Here is a 23,858-nt window from a genome sequence, read left to right as displayed (position 1 = left end):
ATGTATAGTGTCCTCAAATCTGATCCATCCTTCCAAAAAACCAAGATGGTAACAGTCATATTCCAAAATAAAGCCTTTTAAACAGTAGTCCACAAAACAAACGGAACCTCATAATCACTACATCCATCTTTTATTTACAGTGTATATGAACAAACTCCACACATCAGCCCATTAGCATTGTTAGCGCAGCCTCGTAGCACCAATAAATTGTTTGTCTTTTCACTAATTGCTTTTCACTATGGTGGTGTTTTGTTTTGGGTTTTTTTGGTGTGTGTATTCCAGGAGCAGCTGTCACATTTTAGCACTGTGGAAAATTCATTTTGGATTGAATCTGTTTTACTGGCAGGGAGTGACACGCGCTGCAGCACTTGCTCTTTTCATAAAAAACCTACCGATTCTGTCTGAAAGTGCCAGTAAGCTTCCTGCACCGAGTTCACCTGTTAAATCCACTGAGCTCATGGCGGGAGATGAACACTGAACATGAGGAGACATGTTAAATGTGGATTTAAAGCTAATTAAACAAAGAAAGGATTAGAAAGAATGTTTATTCATCTTAAAATTAGGATGGAATTGATTCCCCCCCCCCCCTTTCATTCCATTCAAGCCACTAAATTTTCTGATAAAAACATGACATATTTTGCTGCTGTGCATAAAACAGCAGGACTCTAAAAACTTGCCCAATAGTGTTGACTCATCTTCTGTATCTATACTTTGCAGGATGCATCTGTGTCAATATTTGACAGACTTTCTGGTTTAATTACAGATTCCCTTTTGTGCACTCTCCCAAATTTCAGGGATTATCCAATTACCGCTTGCGTGCCGACAAACAAGGAGGCCTCTTTGCCTTTCACTAATTGGAATGAGGAGTGGTGCCAGCGCTCAAAGGAGAGGCCTATCACTGAGAATTATTGAATAGGGAAGGAGTATGAAAAAAAAAAGGATGTGTGGTCTGCCTTGGGCTGCTTGTGGATTTCCTCTGATTTCATCAGAAAAAAGATGGCTGAGGCGATTCCCCCAGACAACAGCCAGCTGGTGTGTGTAGGCGAGCTTTGCTGCCCAAAATCTCAGAGAAAAGAAAGCGAAAGAGTCACGCTGTGCCTCTGCAATTCATCCTCTGCATCTGAGTTACCCCTAAACAATCTTTCAGCTCGCCTGCTGTGAGACAACTTTGTGGGATAACATGGTGCAGCAGGAATGATGCGTTCATTTTTTAATGAACCGGTGAGCACTTGCGGCCTTATATGTGGCAATTTCATGGCTTAAAGCAGCTTTAACAGTAATTATGACACTAACAGAGACATTAAACTGCACTTGTTGGGTTTTTATTCGGTATTTCAGTCAGCGGTGTTGCGATACACCAGTGCTGGCAATAACTTTGGTATTTAAAAAAAAAGAAATATTGATATCATGGGAATAATGCACATTTGAAAAACACACTAACATACAGAGGTTGCAGACTCTCTCTCCACCTCCCTACACTTGTATTTTGAGTCAAATTAATTTGTCAAATGAGACAAAACACACAATTTTCTATAGATATCGTATTGCGATTTCCTTTAGTCACGATAATCATTTAGTGAAAACTTAATATCATGACAACCTTAATTTTACCATCTTGCATGTATGCTTATTATTAACATCATCTCATACCAATTACTGATTCATATGTGCGTTTACTCATCAGTTAACTGCTTTATTCTAGTCTTCCTGAAGCAGTCTTGCCTCTCATGTCAACTTTGCATGAGTTTTCCTCAAATCCAGTGAGATCTCAGTCAAACTGCTCGTCTTACAAGAACCCATTAAGTCGGAAACTGGAAGTCTGATGAATGTATGTGTGCAGATTTGGCTTGTGGATGTGTGTGATATTAAACAAAAAAAAAAACAACACACAAAACAAAACCAGAAGTTTGACAGACAAATGAAACAAGAGATTCGCAGCAGGTTGAACTGGCGTGATTCATAATTTATTGAGCAGTTCTGAGGTTACAACAGGGAACAAATGAAGCACAGAACACAAAAGAGCATTATTTATTACAGGAAAATCAAAGTGCAGCCTGAGGGGGCGTAGATAAAGTAGCACAACACTCATACATTAAATCTACTGTACACAAACACACTACATTACTGCAGCTGTCAGATGAAAAACCCCATTATGCCGATGTTGATGATTTCCATGTTTATTTTTTTATACCTGAAACGGAGGATTGTGTGACCTTGTAAAGCTCGAGGATTCATGAAAGCCATTGCATAATTTAAAGAATAAAAAAAAAAAAACTGCACAGCTGTCAAAATGAAAATGAGGCTGTGCTGACTTATTTCAGCGATCATTCTGACATTTTGGAAAATGTGAGGTTTTGCAGCACAGGAAAAAGGCACACACACCCTCAGGCGCAATTGAGGAGGGCAGCAATCTATTGAAACGCAACTTTGCCTTTATATGCCGTTTTAAATAATGCAGGCTGTTTCCCATCGACGCCACGATGGTTGATTCCCCACCTTTAGATTCCCATGGACCCCCGCTGGTCGAGGATCGAATCCTCTCTCAGCCTCTAATGTGTCTCCCCTGCTCTGCTATTCTCTCAGCCCTCCTCGTGTCTCCATAAAGAAGGGGAAGAAAAGCCTACGTAGGAGTGGGAACCTGAAAAATAAATTAAACTGATAATGCAAGCAAAAGAAACTTGCCAACCCACCCACGGAATATTAGATCATAACTTACAGCCTTAAATAAATCATTAAACCTCAGCAGACCTCATCTATTACAATTTCATCTTGAATAATTATCCGACTCCTATCAGTGTCACACAATTGCAAGCATGTGTCGAATTCTTGTAATACCCTGGGATTACTAATTCGGTTTTTGGTTTTCCCGACGACCCATTTAGGCTTTATTCAGATTCTGTTCAGTGGAGAAAGAGCGAGCGGCTTATTTTACAGCAAATACAAACAGAAGGTTGACATTTAAACTCAAACCCCACAGCACCAAACTGGACCCACGAGCAGGATAATTTGAATTTCCTGTTTAATTGGTTGACACCGAGTTCATCTCAGGCAGAAAGTTACCGCAGATAAATACCATTATCGGCCATTTTGAGCTGGGCCAAAATTTGAAATCTAATTTGCGAGCGGCCAAAGTTTCAGAAGCTGGCACAAAGAGGAGCTGAAGTTTTCAAACTGGAGTCTGAAGAGTTAAAGAGTGACTCAACAGTGGAAATCAATTTGATCAGTCCAAAGAGAAAGACCTTTAGAAGGAGCGTACCCAAATGCATCTGAATGTGTGGGAGTTTTTCCACATCTAAAATGCTGGATGAACAGTAAAAACATACCATATTTCCTTAAATAAACACTGAGTTTTCTAAAATGACCGTAGATCGGTCGACGAGAACAAGCAGAGGTGGAAAAACTATAAATGAAGAACAACGTATATAATAATAATAAAAGCCATGTTAAGGATTGAATACTGTTGAAATGGCAATAAGAAGTTTTTATTAGGAAGATTCATGCAGCTACTTTAACAGGATAAATGAGAGAAGCTTAAAAAGAGGACTGAATAAAGTCCGGATATACTTGGAATTAGATATAAAATAGTCCCATGACTTCTACTCCAGTGCCACAAGCAAATCAGTTCTTATGTTTTTGAGTCAAGAACTTCTGGATGGATTATCATATTACTGTAACTGCTTTGGTGATTCTCCAATTCTCATTTTGCTCCATCGCTTGGTCAAAAATGTCATTTTTTCAAATACTTAAGCTCATTCTCTTCAAAGCCAGTGACACATCAGTTGTATTTACCCCAAAGAGAAACCAACCAATGAAGATCCTGGATTTATTTACTGATTCATCTCACTCACAGTACTGAATCCACCAAAAAAACCAAAAAACAACAGTAGACCAAAAGGCATTTTTATGTGCAATAATTGTGAAACTTTCTTAGAGCTCAGAAAAAGCTTAGAAAACCAGCTGGTGCGTTTGAAAGGCTCATCGCCTGCCAAAATCCCACCATTTATCAGAGCCAGAAAGCATTAAAAAGAGAAAAATTATCAGAAGTTTCACTTTCCAAATCATTTGAGACCTGCAGTTCAATTTGGAAAATGACCCAAATATAATCTTAAAGTCATGACATTTATTCAAAATCACTTTATTACAAAAAATGTTAAAAATAAACTGCTTGCCTGAACTAGATTCTTTAAAAAACAAAAAATACTGTGTTTCTCTGACGAGCTGTGAAGCCTTCAGTGACTCGGTTGTGACCAACAACAGCATGATACAAATTTTTGGCTGAACTGGGTTGAACTGCAGGCTGTGTTTCCACAAAACAGAAGACAAGAATGGAAACTGCTTTAAAACATTCACTACAGTTCAAAAGTTTGGGGTCATCCTGACATTTTCAAGTTTTCCATGAAAACTCACACTTTTATTCATGTGCTAACATAACTGCACAAGGCTTTTCTAATCATCAGTTATCCTTTCAACACCATTAGCTAACACAATGTAGCATTAGAACACAGGAGTGATGGTTGCTGGAAATGTTCCTCTGTACCCCTATGGAGGTATTCCATTAAAAATCAGCCGTTTCCAGCTAGAATAGTCATTTACCACATTAACAATGTCGAGACTGGATTTCTGATTCATTTAATGTTGTCTTCACTGAAAATAAAAAATTTATATATATATATATTTTTTAAAAAGGACATTTCTAAGTGACACCAAACCTCTTAACGATAGTGTAAGTAGTAAAATCTCTATTGTATGTAGAGTCACCTTTTCTTTCAGTACCATTAACGGCTGTGGGCACTTGGAGAAATCTTGTACGTGTTGATTCCAGTTTTTCAGAATTACTGTAAAGTAAGAAATCAAAGAAATTCAACGGTTGTTTTTCTTTTTCTTTTATGATTTGTGTCATAAATGTGGCCTACTGCACAGGAGACATTTTTGAGTTCTCTCTACTTCTAGTCATGGTGGCTACTGCTTCTAAAGAGGTGCAGGACTTTCAGTGATTAATTAACCCAAGGTGAGTAAAAATGTGACAGGAGCAAAGAAAAACTAAACAAATTCCCAGAAGCTACCTGGAGTTCAGAGGGTTAGTCTTCTTGTCCCACTATCATGGCTGAAAACTAAGTCATAGCTTCCCAGATATGGAGTTAGCCTAGTCCTAGAACAAACACTATTTTCAGTAGAGGTCTTCATTGAATTTTTCTTTTAGTCTAGTACTGAGCTTAATCCACATCTGAGAAACTGTTAGTCTTTTCAAGCTGAGGGATTAAATGCTCCTTTATGTGTCGACAACATTCTTCCTTTTCTCTCTCTTGCTTTTTTGAAAAATGGATTTTCAATGGATGGGTTTTTCTGAGCTCACAGGACATTGACAAGATGTGAAATTGCCATTTTCACATTCATTTTATGTCCAAAAAGTGAATTTATTACGTGTGACACGATTCATGTGAAGCACTAACAGGTTTCTGTGTGCTCATTTCGGCATCATGGCAGAACAGAGAAGAAGATCCCGTACATTATTAAACAGCATTGATGACCTACCTCTGCAAGTTGTTTCGTTTCCATCGTGGTCTCCTCCTGATCTCTATTTTGAGAACTTTCCAGCTCCAGTTTTGTGCAATGACCCCGGGGCAGAGGAAACGCAGGAATGAGTTTGAAATTCAGGCCACATGCAGGCAGCGAGCAGGTGAGGAAAGTAGGTCTGTTCACAGCTACAGATTTGATTGATCTGTCAGCCCGGACCGATGCTTCCATTGTCTTGAAACCAATATGTTTAAAGACAGACCTGTAGATTTCTCCCTTTACATCCAGAACAAAAACTCGCTCTCTGCACCGATTGCTGTGTTCTGTTTAAACTGTGCATACATTCCTGATAATAGGCAGGACGCTGATGTGAACACGGCAGCTGTCGTAGCCACAGGACGCTCGCTGCATGTGTTGGCCGGCGTGTCGAGGACTCACCGCGTGTTTAGTGGCTTCTACTCCTACATGAACCCATCTACCATCACGTAGGAATAAAAAGCCATAAGACACAACAGCAATCTCACAGGAGGAAGGAAAAAAGGAGGAAAGAATATCAACTTCACGAAGCCCCCCCCCCCCCCAAAAAAAAAAAAAAAAAAAAAAAAGGAGGAGGAGGAGGTTGTTCTCTCAGCTGGAGGGAAAACAAGGTGAAAGTGATCCCCACATGGGAACAGGGAGGCGAAGAAGGTTGAATTTGGTGAGGAAGGATGCAAGGAAGAGAGAGAAAGAGAAGTCATTCAAAAGCCAGAGGCAGCCCACAGGTGCTACAAGAATTCAGGGGGCCGTGCTCTCTGTTTGTGTTTCTCTCTGTTTGATTATGTGCCTCTGTGTGCAGCAGATGAATATGTATTGTGGGCATTACGAGATTCAGAAATTCCTCTGTGTGTAAACTATATTTGATATGCCGGAAGCAAACTGCTCTGATGAACCCAACCGAACTCCATCTGCTCTGCTTCCAAATACACACATTTCCCGCACACGTTTTAAATGAAGCCTTGCGCAGATGTTTCGCACATAAATATGTGCTTCTTAAAACCAGACATGCTCCTATTAATATCCACTTCTTAGTCGGTGTCCGCGGCTCTCTTGCAGCAAGAGAGCCGGTCGAGCTCGACGCCCAAAAGGAGGGTTACAGTACGAGTGTATGTGCACACAAGTCAGGCACGTCCAGATCAATATGCATGACTCCGCCGCGGTAGGTTTCCTGCTTTGTATGCTAATGATCTTATTCGAGTTTAATAATGCAACGTAGGTGCAGCGGGGGTGGAGAGGGTGGAGGAGGAAGTGGAGGAGGACTGACGCACTGACCAACGACCTCATGAGATGAGGCGTGAGCGGTGAGGTAAGAGACTACATTTAATCTTTCTAATCAGGCTACAGCAAGACTTTGGCTTTCCACGGAGACCGCAAAGGCTGCAACTCATAATAATGGCCTTAATGTATGTGATTAGACATCATTTTAATGGCCAGTAATGATGCTGCTGAAATTAATAATGAACATTCAATGGACTGTAGTGATTTCTTTGCAATCTAGTGTCTGCTCGCTAGCAACAGGAAAGAAATAGGGGCGGGCTGATGAGACTGAGGTACATTGACTTTACTTCCGCCGCATGCTACTTTATATTTCTTCTTCACTACATTTCAGATGTAAATGTTAGACTTTGTTCCATCAGATTAGATCTGAAACAGGATTATTTGATAAAATATGGTGCATCATTAGGTAATAAACTACCAGAAGAGGTAAAGCTGATACAATTTTCTTCATCTTTACCAGTTTTAATGGTAAAATTCCACTTATTGCACTACAAAAATAACATGGTGTCATTCACAGTAGAATCCAACCAATATACCGATACAAAGATATTGGGCTTTCAAAGATATACATTAGTTTTGCTATATATGCTGCCTGAAATGAATTTTTTCCTTTTCATTCTGAATCCTGGGGTAATTTAGGAATGGTTTAAGGATGCCCGGCAAAATGGCGCCAACTCCATTAATCCACTGTCGGCAGCACATGTAGCAGAGTACATATCGCAGCTGAACAGACAGTGGTGCAGAGTCAAGTGGTGTCTCCATGGTAAGTTGCTAACTAGTTTGTGAAATACATTGCTAGAGACATAACAAACCCCATTTATATCCAATTTTACTATTAATAATACACATATACAAGACTACACTACCGTTAAAAAGTTTGGGGTCGCTTAGAAATACCCTAATTTTTAAAAGAAAAGCATTTTTTTTCAATGACGATAACATTAAATGAATCATAGATGCAGTCTAGACATTGTTAATGTGGTAAATGACTATTCTAGCTGGAAACAGCTGATTTTTAATGGAATATCTCCATAGAGGTACAGAGGAACATTTCCAGCAACCATCATTCCTGTGTTCTAATGCTACATTGTGTTAGCTAATGGTGTTGAAAGGATAACTGATGATTAGAAAACGCTTGTGTGATTAGCACATGAATAAAAGTGTGAGTTTTCATGGAAAACATGAAATTGTCTGAGTGACCCCAAACTTTTGAATTGTTGTGTATGTTGCCTTAAATTAAAACTTTTCTTATTGTTCAGAACAGAATGATTTTGGGGTGATTTAAGAATGGTTTTAGGATGCAGTTTGTCCAGCATCCAGTTTGTCCACTGTCTGCAGCACATGTAGCAGGGTACAGATCACAGTGGTGCGGAGTCAACTGGTGTCTTCATGTTAGGTTGCTAACTAGCTTGCGAAATACACTGCTAGAGATGTAATAAATCCCAATATATTCATTCTTAATATTACTAATACACATATATCTTAAAAATATTGCCCAATACATTAAAAAAAAGTTGACATTGGCCCAAAAATCTAGTCTAAGTCAGGCTTTAATTCACCACAACTGACAGATTTATTTTGATCATTGTTATATTTTATAAACTATGCACATATAATACTGCTAGAAAAGATGTTCATTTGTTGAATTAGTAGAAAGAAGTATGATTTGTTAGGGGTTGTGTGTTTGTGTGTGGGAATCATATCTGTTTCTGCACTCTTGTGTTTTGTGAAACACCAGGTGAGCGTTGAGGCTCCTGTTGTCGCCAGACTCTGCATCGACTCCTGAAGGATCCTGCAACAACAACAGAAGAGGAAGAAGAGCGAAGACGTTAGGAAGGGCTGAACAGTGAACCCTGATTGCTGCACTGCGGCCGTTTGGTTCTTTAATAGTTCAGTCTAATGGCTTCATTACTAAATTAAAGATCATTATGAGAAGCTTGAGAAACAACGCGTGAGCTGGAAGATGTTTTTCTCAGCGGTGTGTGTAGTTTCAGTTGTCAATCTCTAAAAGGCGCTTCTTCCTAAGTCTTAAAGAGCTCAAACTGTGATTTTACACTCACACTGACACTTATAGCCTCAAACAGGCACTAACCACAAACCAATTATGCTGAGCAGCAACTACTTGTTGATGACTTGTGCAGTTTACAGCACCTAATGAAAAGTTAATAGCGAGCACACTCAGACATTTCTGCACCTGCTAACATCTCCACTGAGGTGAAAATTGTTGACAGCAGGTGAATTTAACATTAAAACCGTGAAGCATGCGGGTAAAATGCTCTATATATCGCTTTTAATACAGAACCTGCACATTCTGGAGAGAGCACTGACTGTCCCCGTGAACCAAAAATAAGTTCAGCTTTTAATTTATCATTTAAAAGGCTGTGGGAATTGTTTGGGGATAACAGTCCACACAATGAGCTGTGACATCTTCATTGAAAAATGATTGATTGGGCTGCCAGGGCGACGGGCTCTTTGAGAGACAGATCGCTCAAACAGTCAAGCTGTAAAAGCCCAATAATATGATGAATGGTCTATTTACCCAACAGATGTGGGGAGACTTGCATAAAGATTAAATGTGTGGTTTTTGGACGTGTCCTGGTCACGGAATAGATAGAAATTTCAATAATATGTCTGTGTTTGTCTGTCAGGGAGCAAGTTGGAAATGAATTTAAGTTGCGAGCAATTTTCGACTACGAATAATGCAGCTCGGCTCATTCATCACCTCGGATTGTCTTACAGCAAGAGAAAAATGGGTTTATTGATTATGAAGCATGTGCTTCACACCTGCGTGGATTTCCACCTGCACAAATCCCACAAACGCAGGCCACCAAGGCTCTGAGAGATCACGAAAAAATCTGGATTCTTGTGATTAATCCTTTCTACTTTTAACTTATCTCATTGTGCACAAAGAAAGTTTGAGCCACATTATCGTTATCATGGCAAAACCATTATTAGTCGCACATTATTCTCCTTCACCGGAGGCCCTTGTGTCTTTACAGTCATGTATCATAAATGGACCATTTAACACTTAGAACATGCACAAACTGTATCTAAAGTCAAGCCACTAATCACTTAACTAAACAATGTCTCCGAGGATCGAGAGCAAGTGTTGATAGAGTGACCCAATTCTTTACACACAGCATCTATAATTGATGTGCAATAGATGTAGCAGCCTCAGATCTGATAAGGGCTCGGCTCTGATGGATCTCCAGATAGGCTTTCGTGGGGGGAACAGATGTAGAGTCGTGCATCAGAGAGGGATGGGGTTGCCTGTGATCGTTTCCACCCTGCAGCGAACAAAATAGCCCTCATATATCCCTGTAATCTGCATTAGCGCCGGAGCACAAGCCAGGAGACAGCACAGAGGGGGATGAGTAATGGGGCTACAGCTGATTTGGCAGGGCCTATATTACACCTCAAAACTGAGGCATGCCCAACTGGTGAGAATATGAAATGAGGATGTCACAAATGAGCATCATCCCCCCCTCTGAACGAAGTGTTCATGAGCGGACACTACAACCCAAAAACAGGCTTTTAGCAAAGGCCGATTTTGCCATTTCGGCTTCTGTGGCTAATTTTTCCCGCCAGAATGTCTCTACAGCGAAAGTCCAAGCACAAATCTGAGATGCTTGGAGTGTTGTGAAAACTGTAACCGCATAGGTTTTAATTTTTATTTATATTTAAATCAATCATTCATAATCGGTTACTTACATGTTCAGTCATTTTCAGAGTGACAAACGCTGATGGATTATGGTTTAAAGCCGACCAATGCTTACAAAAAAAAATCTGAGGAAGCTTATTTCTCAACGTATTATATACTACACTATGCTATTAGTAGTTCTATTTTCACATTGTACCTTTTTTAACTTTTCTAACTCTATCTTATTGTAAATGCCAACAATTTGTGCGCATATTTTCGTAAATTATTTCCTTATCGTTCTTGCATATAGCATGTAATTGACTGAATAACTTAAACGTCTCTAGGTATCTATTTATTTATTACACAAAGACTTTCTGATATGGTTAGGAAGGATTTTTATTAAGGTCCATTTGTCGATCCAGAATCAGCCAATAGAAAGAGTTTTGTGTTCCCCGTGATGCTGTCGTAAACGCGGATATCAGCGTTTACTAAACAGCTGTATGTAAACGCGGACATCCGCGCTTCATCGTGCATACATAATACATACACGATGCAGCGCCGATGTCCGTCTGTGTTCCGCGCTCCGGTCGGACGGTGATTTCTGTTGCATTGCACGCTCACTTCCGCTTTTGATGACGTATCGTGCTCAGACGATTCGTCGTTAGTTGCAGCCCTAAAAACAACTTGTCAAGATCTAGAAATTATTTAAAACTTATATTCATGTCCACATCTGTGTAGTAATCCTGAGCACCATGTCACCCAAACTAAAGTGGGAACTATAAAGAAAGAAGGTTAAGTTTTATTAAATTTATACACAGAAAATACATAAAAGTTGTGGCTATACAGTGAACAAATTTAAAATGGTTACTTTTATTGAAAAATTGCTTTTAATCTAATTTTTACACTTTACAAAGTCATCCTGTGGGCCGGACACCCCTGCTATAAATAATCTGTTTTCCACACAACAGCATCTCCACAAAAACACCGCGACTATCCAGAAGGAACTCTACATTCATTTTTCACTCCACTGTTTTTATTGACTGGCACATTTCAAGCTCGTGCTCTATTTCTGCCCAGAAACTCAGTAGGATGTGGGATGAGTAATGACCTAATGCTGTTTTGGCACCTTCCATCTGTATTACAACCAAAAAACAACAACAACCAAAAACCTCGAGCCACAAGCAGCTCTCAAACTGGCGAGAACACGAGTCCAGAACCAGGAGGAAGAAACAAATGTTTCTGTCCAGCAGCCACGGAGGAGTTTACATCCCAGGAAAAAAAAAAAAGGAAAAATAAATCCAAAATAGTACTGCACGCCCAGAGGAGGAGGGCAATTAGTTACATCTACTTTATGTCTCTGCAACTTCTCTCTGCTAATTCTGAACCAGCCTCTGCAGAGGAAGAATTAGACAGTGAAGTCATTTTGAATATCTTTAATTATGCGAGCAAATTTTGCAAGACAAGAAACTCTAACCCAAATAGCAGAAATCTTTTCATCGCATCTCAAACAGAGCTAAATCCTAAGAAGTGGGGATATAAAATGAGAGCATAACAAACAGCATCTCCAGCACAGCGCCTGGCATTAAAGCCTTGTAATGGCTTGTAACAGGATATGCTTACTTGTTATCTGAAATTAAAGCGTAGATATTACATCCCTTGAGGCCAATCAAGTAGTTATGTGTATATTCTGCCGGGATGCTCATGTACTGTGTGCCTTTTGTTTCCCTGCGTGTGAATTTAGTTTAATTTCCTCTCATAATTCATGGTTTCCTGCATTAATAAATTGTGGCGCTCTTGCTTCTATTTACAATTAAAATATCTCATAAACAAAACACACAGCTCAAGGAAGGATGCTGTTGTTTTTTTGCTGCACTTTGAACAGAAACGTGATTACGGGGACGAGACAGATAGGCATGCTGCAAAGAGAGAAACTTTCACTCCTTCATCGGATAAAAGCGAATCAATTAATCAACACTAGAGCGTGAAAGCGTCAACATATGGCGGTATTAAATTTACATCATGGAGTGAAGCGGCGGTGGCGTCTATACTTCAACCCATCAGCTATCGGCTTTGTGCTCAGGATCTGCATGTTGCTCTGCTTTTCATTATCTCGCCGGCAAATGGAAAGCAGTGAAAAGCCCAGAATAAGACGGGAAATGAGTCCAAACAATGAGAGCAGAAGGGCTACCTCGGTTAATAAGCTCATGGAGATGAATAGCTGTAAGATTGTGTCCATTTAAACCTAATCCCTTATTGTCCCTTTGATGTTTCAGTCACAAGGACTTTCATTAGAGAGGCTGCTGCCGCTACAACAGGAGAGCGTTTATTGAGCGTCTACATACAACATACAGCCTCTACAGGTCTCCGTGTCATTAGGAGACCAAGACTTTCATTAGGCCACTGTTAAAGCGTGCATGTGTGAAATTCCCTCGTTAGTGACCTTTATACTCCGCCTAATAGTCTAAGTTTCTGCTGCTGCCGTTTCTCCACTGCAGGGGTATTAGGAGATTGCTTTTTCCATTTCACATGTCTCTACAATAAAAAGTGCTTGTGGAAGCGTTTTGTAAGCGAGCAGGAGATTAACTCTCGACCTCCCCCCTCCCCCCCGCAACATCTGACCGACCTGAGAAGTGGAAAGGTGTTGTTAACAGCATCGGATGCTTTGTTTTCAGTTGATATACGTCGAGCGGCTTTGTAAGATGTCGTTTAAAGTGGATGCAGGAGTGAAGTGAGTGAAGCCCAGTAAGATAAAAGGAAAGACTAAAGTGGTGGTAGCAGTGGTAGTGGTAGTAGCGCAGTACTCCAACAAGGCTGCTCAGTCGTATGATTTCTAACTGATGAAATATTGAAAAAAAATTGAACAGAAATCACGGCAACATAGAATGCGCCCATTTAATATAGATGTACCCACACAAAAAAATTACCTTGTGCTTCGTACAGACGTGTGATATGTGTGAGTTTTGTATGGATCCTGAATCACGTGACCTAAATATGTAGCAGGCGGCGGGAATTAATGGGACTCAGAAACACCCCCACAATTTAGTAGTTGTTCCTTGTAGCATTTCGGACTAATAAGTCCCGATAAGTCAGCAGCCATTGATTTGTAGTCGGATCAGAATCATGTCAGCAGGCAGCCGACCAATGATACAGAAATCTTTTTTTAAATATTATTTTTATCGCCTTTTCTTGGATTTATTGGATAGACGAAGTGAGAGAGAGACAGGAAATGGGAGAGTAGAATGGGGAAAGCCACAAGCGGGAATCGAACCCGGGCCGCTGCGTCGGAGACCAGCCCCTATACATGGTTCACCCCAGAAATCTTTAACAAATCCGTGGGTCCAGACTATAAGCCACATCACTACCAAAATCTAATCACTTGATTCTTGTGTCACTTCTGACCTTCCCTGAAAATTTCATCCGAATCCGTTTTTCCATGTTTTTAGTAATGTTGCTAACAAACAGACAGACAAAGGTACACTGACCGTCACAACACAAAAACACATCAAATAATGACGTTGACATTCTTCTGTTTTAGGTCTCTCTGCTCTCTGTACTAAAAAAAATAACCTGGGATTCAAACCTAGACATACAGTGGCATTAATGTGCTATAATTCAAAGTTTTTCCTGACTGTTTTCTACTATTTCACACTTGTTACTGCTACAAAGTAAGCAGCCGTTGTTGCATTGTCAGAGTAGTTTACATGGAGAGTCTGGAGTGCAGTTTGTCAGAGCTGACTGAGGATTCACCTGAGTGCCATCACAGATAATTTACTGGCTCGTATTCCTGCAGCTGTCTGTCCGGGTTTTTTTTGTTTTTGTTTAAATGACTGCTCGAGTCTGGGAGATGCATCAAAAGCCTTAAGGCCTCAAGGAAGAAAATCATCACCACAATCTACGGATGTCAAGTTACACCAGTATTGGTAGTACACTGTGAAAAATGGTAAAAAGGGGCAGTATTTCTGCAGCTGGGGCATGAAATAATAATAAAGAAAAGAAGGACAATTAAAATGAACATTAAACAACAGAGGGCTGGTCAGTCCAAACATGGTAAAATTTAAAATAGAAATTAAAACAGCAATACCAGATAAAATAATAAAGTAAAATGTAAAAAAAAGATATTAAGTAAAATAAATAAAGGGTATAAGAGAAGAAAATGAACAATAAAAATAGAGTCAATTAGACAATAAAAATTACAATAATAATAAATAAATGTAAAATAACAGAATATAACCATCTAATAAAAATATTGTAATTTTCTAGAAAATAATCAGGAGCCTGTTACTTTTACATGAAATTATATGTATTCATTTGGGTTTTTAGTGCCTACTAAAGAATATTTACTTGCATGCTCTCATGTACTCTGCCTTTCATGCTGCTGGAACTGTGAATTTCTCTTTGAGATTAATAAAGTATCTATCTATCTATCTATTTACACATGTTTAATTAATATTTGGGCATTTTAAAATATAGAAAAAAATCCTTAAAATTAAAAAATTGATTTTTTTGTTACAGGTTAAATAAAAATTAAGTATTCATAAAACTTTAATATTACATGTATGATATATTGTGAATAATCTCACTGAAATAATTATATGGTTGACATTCAAACATATACAGTACAGTTATGGTTGCAGATTCTCTCCACCTCCCCACTTTTGCATTTTGAGTGAAATTTATTGCCAAAAAAATGCACAAAAAAACTAAATAAATAAATTTTCTTCATCCAAATTTGGCTCATAGTGATGTTTTTTTTCACATTTTCCATAAATATATATCACTAACATGAATTCTTTTGGTTGTAAAAATCAGTCCTTCCACCATTTCATCAGCAAAATATGAATAAAACAGCTCAGTGTGAAAAATATTCATCAACCAGACTTACTTTTTCCTCATGTTTGTGGTTTAACAAGCTCAGAGCTCAGTTAACTTTCCGTCTGACGGGTTTCCTGATGTCGTCTCTAATGTGATGTGATTTCATGTTTTAACAGTTCGCAGCAATTGTGTTTGCTTAACGTTTCCCGGTCTGCGTGTCGCTCACCTCGCTCCTCTGAGATTTCCACCCTCTGCTGAGCTCGTGTTTCCCGCCTTTTTTATGATGTTACATGTTGTTTGTTTTATTGTAGTTTTTATGGCTAATTTAACATCTGGCCGAGGGACAGTTGGTGGAAATGTGCATGTAGATTAGCATTTACAGGGATGCTGATCAAAGAAGCAAAATAAAATGAATTAAAATCCTCCTACAGATGAAATGACACAAGAATACAGTTTAAAAATACGTTTTTTCACCCTACAGAGCCCAAAGCAGCACTGGCGCTACGATTGCATATTCTTTTTTCCCATTGGTGTATATTTGAAACCAGATAAGATAGTTTGATCACTCTTTTTGCATATAAAATCTGGGGATTTACACTAATATTTCACACATTCACCAAATCTCAGAGTGCTTTTTTGTTGCAGTGATGGGTTTATAAAACTACACAATAAAGCGCGCACAACAAAAACCTTTATAAATGAGACCAAAGGGTACAGGATACAGGGTTGAGGAATGCAGCTGTGCAATTTCTGTATTTTGAAATGTATGTGAAAAAAAACAAAAATGTCATTGTTTTTAGGTTTATTGCACTTTTAAGCAATTTATTGTAGTAGTTAAGACATAAGTCAAAACATAAGATTAAAACTTGGGATATAAGGGTTATATTGATGTAAAGCAAATAAAAACACTAAAAAAATTGCACTACAGGATGTAAAAATGTGAGACTATGTCCTGGCAGACTTGCAATGGTAGGTCTTAAAGGGTACCTTTACCCTTTAAGACCTACCATTGCAAGTCTGCCTTAAACTACTTTTAAGCCACTATTAGTTCTGAAAACAAACACTTTAACCTTTTAAAGTGTTTGTTTTCAGAACTAATAGTGGCTTAAAAGTAGTTTCTAATGAGAACGTGTTGGATGGAGATAACCCTCTGACTTTCTATGATTCAGATCATGTAAGGAGAGCTGGTTTGAACTCACTCTGAGGTCCCCTTTAAAGATAAACTCTCCCTTTATTCCTGCCTCACAATACTGTACAGGATGTTTATGCAGGGCAGCTAAATGAAGAAACTACTAATGGTGTAGAAATCGAACTGGTCCTCCTGAGAACGCGACAAATCGCCCTCATCTCCTCCGCCGTCCCTCTTTCTCTCTCCCTCTGTGTTTTCATTACTCACTGAGGGTTTTCTCTCTCCCGTCGACTCCAAAGTGAGAACATTTTCATGAAGGCAATAAAACGCTCATCAGTGAAGGCCCGAAATGATTTTTTAATATGACGACATTTTAATGAGGACTGAAGGAGATGGCTGGTTTGGCTGATGGCAGCACCTCTTTATCAATGAGTGGCAGGGAAGAAGTAATGGCACTAAAACAGGCAGGCCGCCGAGTCGCTCCCTCGCACACAACACATCCTTTATATTCTTTATTTGCGGGGAGCTAAATTAAATTTTGCCTGCATTCAAGTATTAGAAAGATACCATTCTTTCCTCCAAGCAGGGTGCTTATTATTTCAGCTATGGGAAAAGCTGCCTGTGACCATGTTTGACCCTTTTTGGGCTCTCCTCTCGACGTCCTTCCTCACTTTTCATCCGAGTGTTTACGTGTTGTGTCATTGATTGGAATTTAATCTGAGGACTTTACAGTTTTCGCTGCTCGAGAAAAACCCGTCAGATGCGAGCGCTGAGATTGATTGCGCCGTCAAAAGGTCGTGTTATTGGACTGGAGGGGTTATGATGAAATTACAGATAGAGCCAGACAAGGTGCAGCGTTTGAAACATGGGAAGTCCGAGGCTTCTAGTATCACATGCATTGATATTCAGGGTTTATAAAGCGGCTCTTCGTGTTCGATGGGAATTACACGCCCTTTACGAAGACGACCTAAACCTCTAAACTGTAACACATGCTGTAAATTAATGTCACAAAAGGTGGAAGTGTATATATTACACTATATATACTAAGACAGGGGTGTCAAACATGTAGCCTGTGGGCCAAAATCGGCCTGCAAGAGGGTCCAGTCCGGTCTAACTAAAAATTTAAAATAATTTCGATTTTAAAGTAAAATATTGGATTGTTCATTGTTGTTTTGCCATTTTGTGTCTCATTTTGTCTTGTTTTTGTTGTTTTTTGTCTAACTTTTGATGTTTGTCTCATTTTTGTTGTTCGTCCATTATGTTCTTGCTTTGTAACTTTTTTGTGTCTTTTTTGTTTTGTTTCCTGTGGTTTGTCTCTACTCATTTTGTGTCTCATTTTCGTAATATTTTGTCTTGTTTGTTAATCTTTTATTGTCCGATTTTCGATGTTTGTCTCATGCTTTTGTTGTTTTGTTTCTCATTTTTGTCGTTTCGTGTTTCTTTTTGTCTCACTTGTGTTTTTTGTCTCATTTTTGTCATTTTGTGTTTTGCTTCATTTCTCATTTTTGTGTTTTTTGTCTTGCTTGTGTTTGTTTTTTGTCATTTTCATTATTGCTTTTGTAATTTTTTGTGTCATTTGTGTAATTTCCTGTCTCGTTTCTGTTGTTTGTCCATTATTTTGTCGCTTTGTAACTTTCTGGTCGATTTTTTTTGGTCTCTTTTTGTTTTGTGTCGTTTGTCTCGTTTTTTGTCATTTTGTTTCTTGCTTTTGTCATTTGTCATTTTGTAATATTTTGTCATGCTTTTGTTGTTTTGTTGTTGTCTTTTGTTGTTTTGATCATAAAGTAAAATGCTACATCAATCAGTTCCAGATAGCTGTGACTAAATGTTTTGTACATTTGTAGATCTTCTGTATTTTGTAAGCTATAATATGGAAACGCTAAACTGAGACACAATGTTATTGAAATTCCACTTATTTTTCTGAAGAAAAATAAGCTGTTCTTCACGATGTTTTCTAAAAAGATAATTCCTGAAATGTGAACATTTTCAGAATGCACTTTTTGCACTAAAACAAAGGAAACAGTTAGAGAAGTGGCTATTTGTAGGTTATTATGCTCAGATTATACTGGTCTGGCTCACTTGAGATGAAATTGGGCTGAATGTGGCCCCTGAACTAAAATGAGTTTGACACCCATGTGTTAAGATGTTTCTAAATTACTGTCAGAACGTGTTTTTTGAATGTGACTTTCACTTGAGGCCTTGAACCTAATGAGTTGTCAATGAGAAGGTGCGAGTTGGCCACTTTGAAATAATAGCAAAGTTACAATAAGTGGCAAATTAATGTCAGAATAATGTCACTCTGTGAGATGTGTTGCTCATTACAAGCTGTTATATAACACAACGTGATAAGTAAAGCGCTTACTACCTAGATTACACGCCGCGCCGCTTCATATTTCTTTAATGAGGCCTCCGCTTCATGATCTTACTCCAGCGTGTGGCCAGACTTGGCTGACTTTGCAGCCCAAGGTCAGGACGGTGGCAGTTTTGCGGAGGAGAAGCCCCCTGCCCACCAGACGCCGAACAAAAAAACCCCACTTCTCTGCCTCCTTCCCTCTTATGCCACACAAGGTCGTCTCACGCTGGCTACGCCTCCGCAATTAGCATGCAGCCCGTGGCGTGGCCTGTCTGGCGGCGACCACACGAGCTACGGCGCTCTGCTCTCCTAATGAGATGCCAGTCAGTGAGGCAGCCTGCGGGACTGTGAACGTGGTGGAAAGAGAAAAAAATTTAAAAATAAAATAAACAAACCTCCGAGGCTGTTTGTGCAACCGTCTCATGGGTGGTAGAGGAGACTATTGAAGTGTGTACAACCAACCCGGGCAGGACAGGCAGCTAATTTTACATAACAAACACTATTTGGCGGATTGCTTTCATTCTAATCGTGGTACTCTACCGTGAAGGCATGCAGCAAGAGTAACCCCACAAGGTTTTGCAGCCTGAACCTGTGCTTTGCTAGGACTACATTTCTGGAGGGGGAGGCATTTTCGAGGATGTTTTTCACTCACTTTGTCTTCAAAAACAAATCAGAAACACAGAAGTTTCCCGATTAATGTGAGTGTCATATAGCTTTAAGCTGTGGCCATTTGTTTTCGGCACTTTGTTTTAGAGAAATTATGTTTTGGCATGCTGGATGGGTCCAAATACTGCAACACCCGTGAGCCTCGGCTGCTGTTGCTATGGAGAAAAAGCCAATCAGATTGACACAATCCAAATGGGAAAAAACTAAAATCTGTAATCTTTTAAGCTCAGTGTTTGGATGTTTTTTTTTTGGCAATTTCGCACCTTTGGGATTTGGAGTTAATTTCTACCCCGCAGAAAGAACCAAATATTTTCAAACATAGTTGTTAATCTTTTGTACTGATCTGCTTTCCTTTACTCTTGTGGGTAAACTGGCAAACCATCAAAGGCCAGAAGTCAGGATGTCCCAACAAAAATTACAGGAATCAGTATGTCCAACACAGTTTCAACATGTGTTAACATAAAGACATTTTACTATTTAGACTGTTGTTTGCTCCCATATTCGTATCCTCTCTGCTCTGTATAAACACTGCCTGCAGTTCAACCTAGTTCGCATGAAAAGTCTTTAAATGTTTGTTTTGTATGACTCCTTGGTTGTTTTGTACAAAATCTGCTAAGAATAAATGAGTCATTTAGCAAGTTTAAATGAGACGCAGAATAAAATGTTTTCGAAGAAAAATCACAATTTAAAGCTATCATTTGCTGAGTTTTCTTAATAGAATGACAGATTATTTTTCAAGGACCACAGAAAGTTGAAAATCAAACTATTTCTTCAATTTTTAGTGTCTGCCTCTGGTAAATGATGTTTTGCGTAATATTAATTTTGTAAATGAACATGCCTTCCAAACCCGACAGTATTTTGGGGCTGAAGTCAATGGGAGAAAATTTTGGTCAGAGAAGCTAAATTAACTAAATCAGCCACAGTGTTCTCCACCTGCAAGCAATACTAGCCTTTATGAATCACAACTAAAAATAAAAAAAGTTAGTATTTACAGCATGTTAGAGTATTTTAGTAGGCATGTTTTAGAATGAAATGAAAACAGACTTCGTTTTGACCATATTTATGCAATTTCTGAAAATAGATCGATGTCACCCGGTGATCCCTGCACAAGAACATTTGAGAGAATGAACAGATTGAATATTCTGCACTACATATGCCACTTTATCTCATGATCTTGTTTACATTTCACCCAAGTCTGCATTTCTTAGTTCTTAGTTTAGTTGTAGTTTTGCTCCCTTTGTTCTTAGTTTACCTGGTTTTTGTTTTCGAGTTTTACTTCATTTAGTTTTTACCTCTTTAAATCTTTTTTTTTTTTAAATTTCACTCCTCTATGGAAAGCAGCGGAGTTCTGTGACGATCTGTGTTGGTTTGTCTGTCTGCCTGCCTGTGAGCAGCATTACTCAAAAACAGACCAACGGATTTGGATGAAATTTTCAGGGAAGGTCAGAAATGACAAGGACCAAGTGATCAGGTTTTGGCAGTGATGTGGCTTAAAGTTTGGATCCATGGATTTGTTAAAGATTTCTGTATCATTGCAAGATAGCAGCACAGCGTCACTGTAACTATGACAAGTGAATGTTACGTCAGCTGCCTGCTGACAATCACATGATTGCGATCCAACTACAAATCCACTGCTGTGGACTTATCTGTCGGAAATGGTACAAGGAACAATTGATTAAATTGTGGGGGTGTTTCTGAGTCCCATCAATTACCTATGGATGGATGGATGGATAGATAGATATACCTGCTTTGTGTACAGAGTTTATTTAATGTCTTCTGTTGCACAAAGAGAGAGCAAGGTCATTTCAATCCTTGGGATGTCCTGTACATATTAAAGAATTGATGATAAAGCTAACTTCGACTTTGAGATACATTACTTTATTGCTTTTAAATGATTAGTCAAGTTGGTTTCTGAGCTGTGATACGCAAACGGCTGTAACCAAAGTTTACACTTAAACTGCAGCCGCATTGAAAACTTCCTCCACATGGTGCCATTCAGTTTGGAGCCAGCTCCAAGCAAATATTCAGTTAGCATTAGGTTAGACCTCACTGTCTCGTTCAAAATTGTGAAAGCACACCTCTGTTATGGAAATATTTTTTAAATCCTTTGTACTATTGATATAGCGCTTTACTCCAGCGATTGTTTGAGCGATGAGAATTTGGTTGGATCAGAGCATATTGACCGACCAACTGACCGGTCGACACTCCAACTCCAGAGAATATGTTTGTGTATCTTGCCCGATTGGATTTTGTGTATTTCTGCTTTGGCTGGAAGCTTTGGGGGCCTTTGAGGACTCTTGTCTCATGATCTGCCCATACATCTGACATTTTTTTTCAAAGAGGGAAAATCACCAGGGGACATTTGTTTCAACAAGGTACGTGTTGAGCATGTAGACTATAGTGTGCATGAAGATACAAACTGAGGCAGAGAAACCATTTTTTCTGTCTCATTTTGGCAAAGCAGTGAAGCGCAAACCAATCACATCTGAGCAGCAGAGGAGAAACGTGCTTTTACCGCTACTTTTCTCCTTACTTTTTATTCTGTCAGAGTTAAATTTACCTTCAGCTCCTGTTTCTACTGTACAGACCAAAAATATCTCAGGTATGCCTTCACTTTAGCAGGTTGCTAATTGGCTAATTAGCCATTTCACTTAGAGTTACACTATCTGTGAATACCAGCTGCTAATTACTTCAGTTATCAAGAGCAATTCTGTCAATTTTAATAGAATACAAATATGTTAGAGGCGATAAAAAAAAAAGCAGAAGAATATAAAAAAATGTTATCGCTAATGTGACCACATGGTTGAATCTGCTGTTTCTGTGCTTTCTTTGTCTGAGTGCCAGTGCCGAGTTTTAAAATTATAACATCTATGTGGGATTCGACAGGTCTTTTCACCAAACAATACAAAGAAATCTGGAGGAAATGTCGGTGCAGCCTGCGGCGATAAAATATTCCCCCGACCACTGGTTAACTCAGCCTTTAACTGCATATTAATAGAGCTTGTGGTTACTTTACATACGGCGTGTACTGCTCCTCGACACTGCATGAAGCAGAAAAACCACAAAGCACACTTTCCTACACTGAGGAAGTCATTATTATGCGGCTCTTGTCCTGCCTACAGCAAAGGGTAGCTTTCAGGATCTGTTTAAAATCTTGTGCCAAAAATGTGCACAAAATAGCTGCCATTAGGTGATAATAAACCATATTGTGTGTTTCTATATGAAACCTGAAAAGCAGTATTGACACAGTGGTGCACGTAAAGGTTTTGTTTCTTCCTCAGATCTGGGTCTGATCCTCTGAGGCGGTTGTGTACAGACAGTGTGCCATTTTTTGACCCAAATTGCTTCGCTTTGCAAAGGGGACTGATGTAACTTGGAGCCTATGGAGGGAATCTGCACGGCATGTTTTATGTTGTTACATGAAATTTTATTTAAGTGGTGGATTTTGTTTCCCCCTTGGATGCAAGCTGATGTTTCCTAAATGCCAACGCCGCTTGATTCGTTGATGAAAATGCAGTTTCTTTTTATCTAAGGGCTAAAAAAAAGGCAAACACCCGGGATGAGCAGCCCACAGCTGATCATACACATCTTAAAACAGCCCCGAGGGTTAAAGGCGTGAAGCATCGACATGCCTCACAAAGCCTTGGTGCCTGCTAATGGCCCCCTGTTTGTAATGGCATCCGTATAGCAGCGCTTGACGAGCTGCCAAAGGGGCTGTTCTGTTATTGCGGAGCCAATCACCCACTAAGTATTTGCTGGCTCCTATTTCCTTTCTGCTAATGTGCGAGCCTCCCCAATGCCGCAGCTAAATCGACTCTTTACGCCTGACTTGTCACCCTTCAGCGACGCGCAGAGAATCCCAAAGATGCATCGGTGGAGGGCAGCGCAATGTCCCTGTTGCCATGGCTACGTTTATGGGCAGTGATGTGGTTGGGCGGGTTATGATGCTTTTACTGCAACCCTAAATCATGGAAAGTGATGGCTTTCAATGATTAGGATGATGAAGCTGACGTGACCTTTGCAAGGGTGTTGTTAGGCGGTGATTGCTCACTTTAATGTGTCTTTGGATCCACTGTGTCAGACGGTGCGTGGGCAGAGGGCGTGTGTTTGCAAACGGCCTCAATAAAGGCTGGGTTCAGGGGATCTTTAAAAAGAAAAAAACAGAGGTGGACAAAATGTGCTGCTGAGGTGCTGTTACTGATCCAGAAGGAATGAATAAACAGTTGCTGTGATAATTGGTCAATCATTTATGCCATATTTCGAGCCAAAATGTAAAATGTCTTCTGCGTTGAGCTGCAGTCTGCACATCTTGCAGCTTTTCTTTGTCAATATTTGGACAAAACGAATCACTAGGAAACACTAATGTTCATTTTCACCATTTTCTCATGACAAACAACTGAATTCAGAGCCTAAGTGGTGACATAAATTAT

General features: G+C 39.4%; 1 long non-coding RNA gene across 1 annotated transcript in view; it reads right to left on the bottom strand.

The window, feature by feature from the left end:
• Window positions 1–1,942: 1,942 nt before the first annotated feature.
• Window positions 1,943–23,858, bottom strand: part of LOC110965147 (uncharacterized) — a 74,456-nt gene continuing 52,540 nt past the window's right edge. Inside the window, exon 3 of the long non-coding RNA XR_002596639.2 lies at window positions 1,943–8,620. This is a non-coding gene — a long non-coding RNA (uncharacterized LOC110965147). The remainder of the gene's footprint in view (window positions 8,621–23,858) is intronic.

The sequence above is a fragment of the Acanthochromis polyacanthus genome, chromosome 1, assembly GCF_021347895.1.
Source record: "Acanthochromis polyacanthus isolate Apoly-LR-REF ecotype Palm Island chromosome 1, KAUST_Apoly_ChrSc, whole genome shotgun sequence".
In the NCBI taxonomy this organism is placed as follows: Eukaryota; Metazoa; Chordata; class Actinopteri; family Pomacentridae; genus Acanthochromis; species Acanthochromis polyacanthus.
This window is presented reverse-complemented; position numbering and strand designations above follow the sequence as displayed.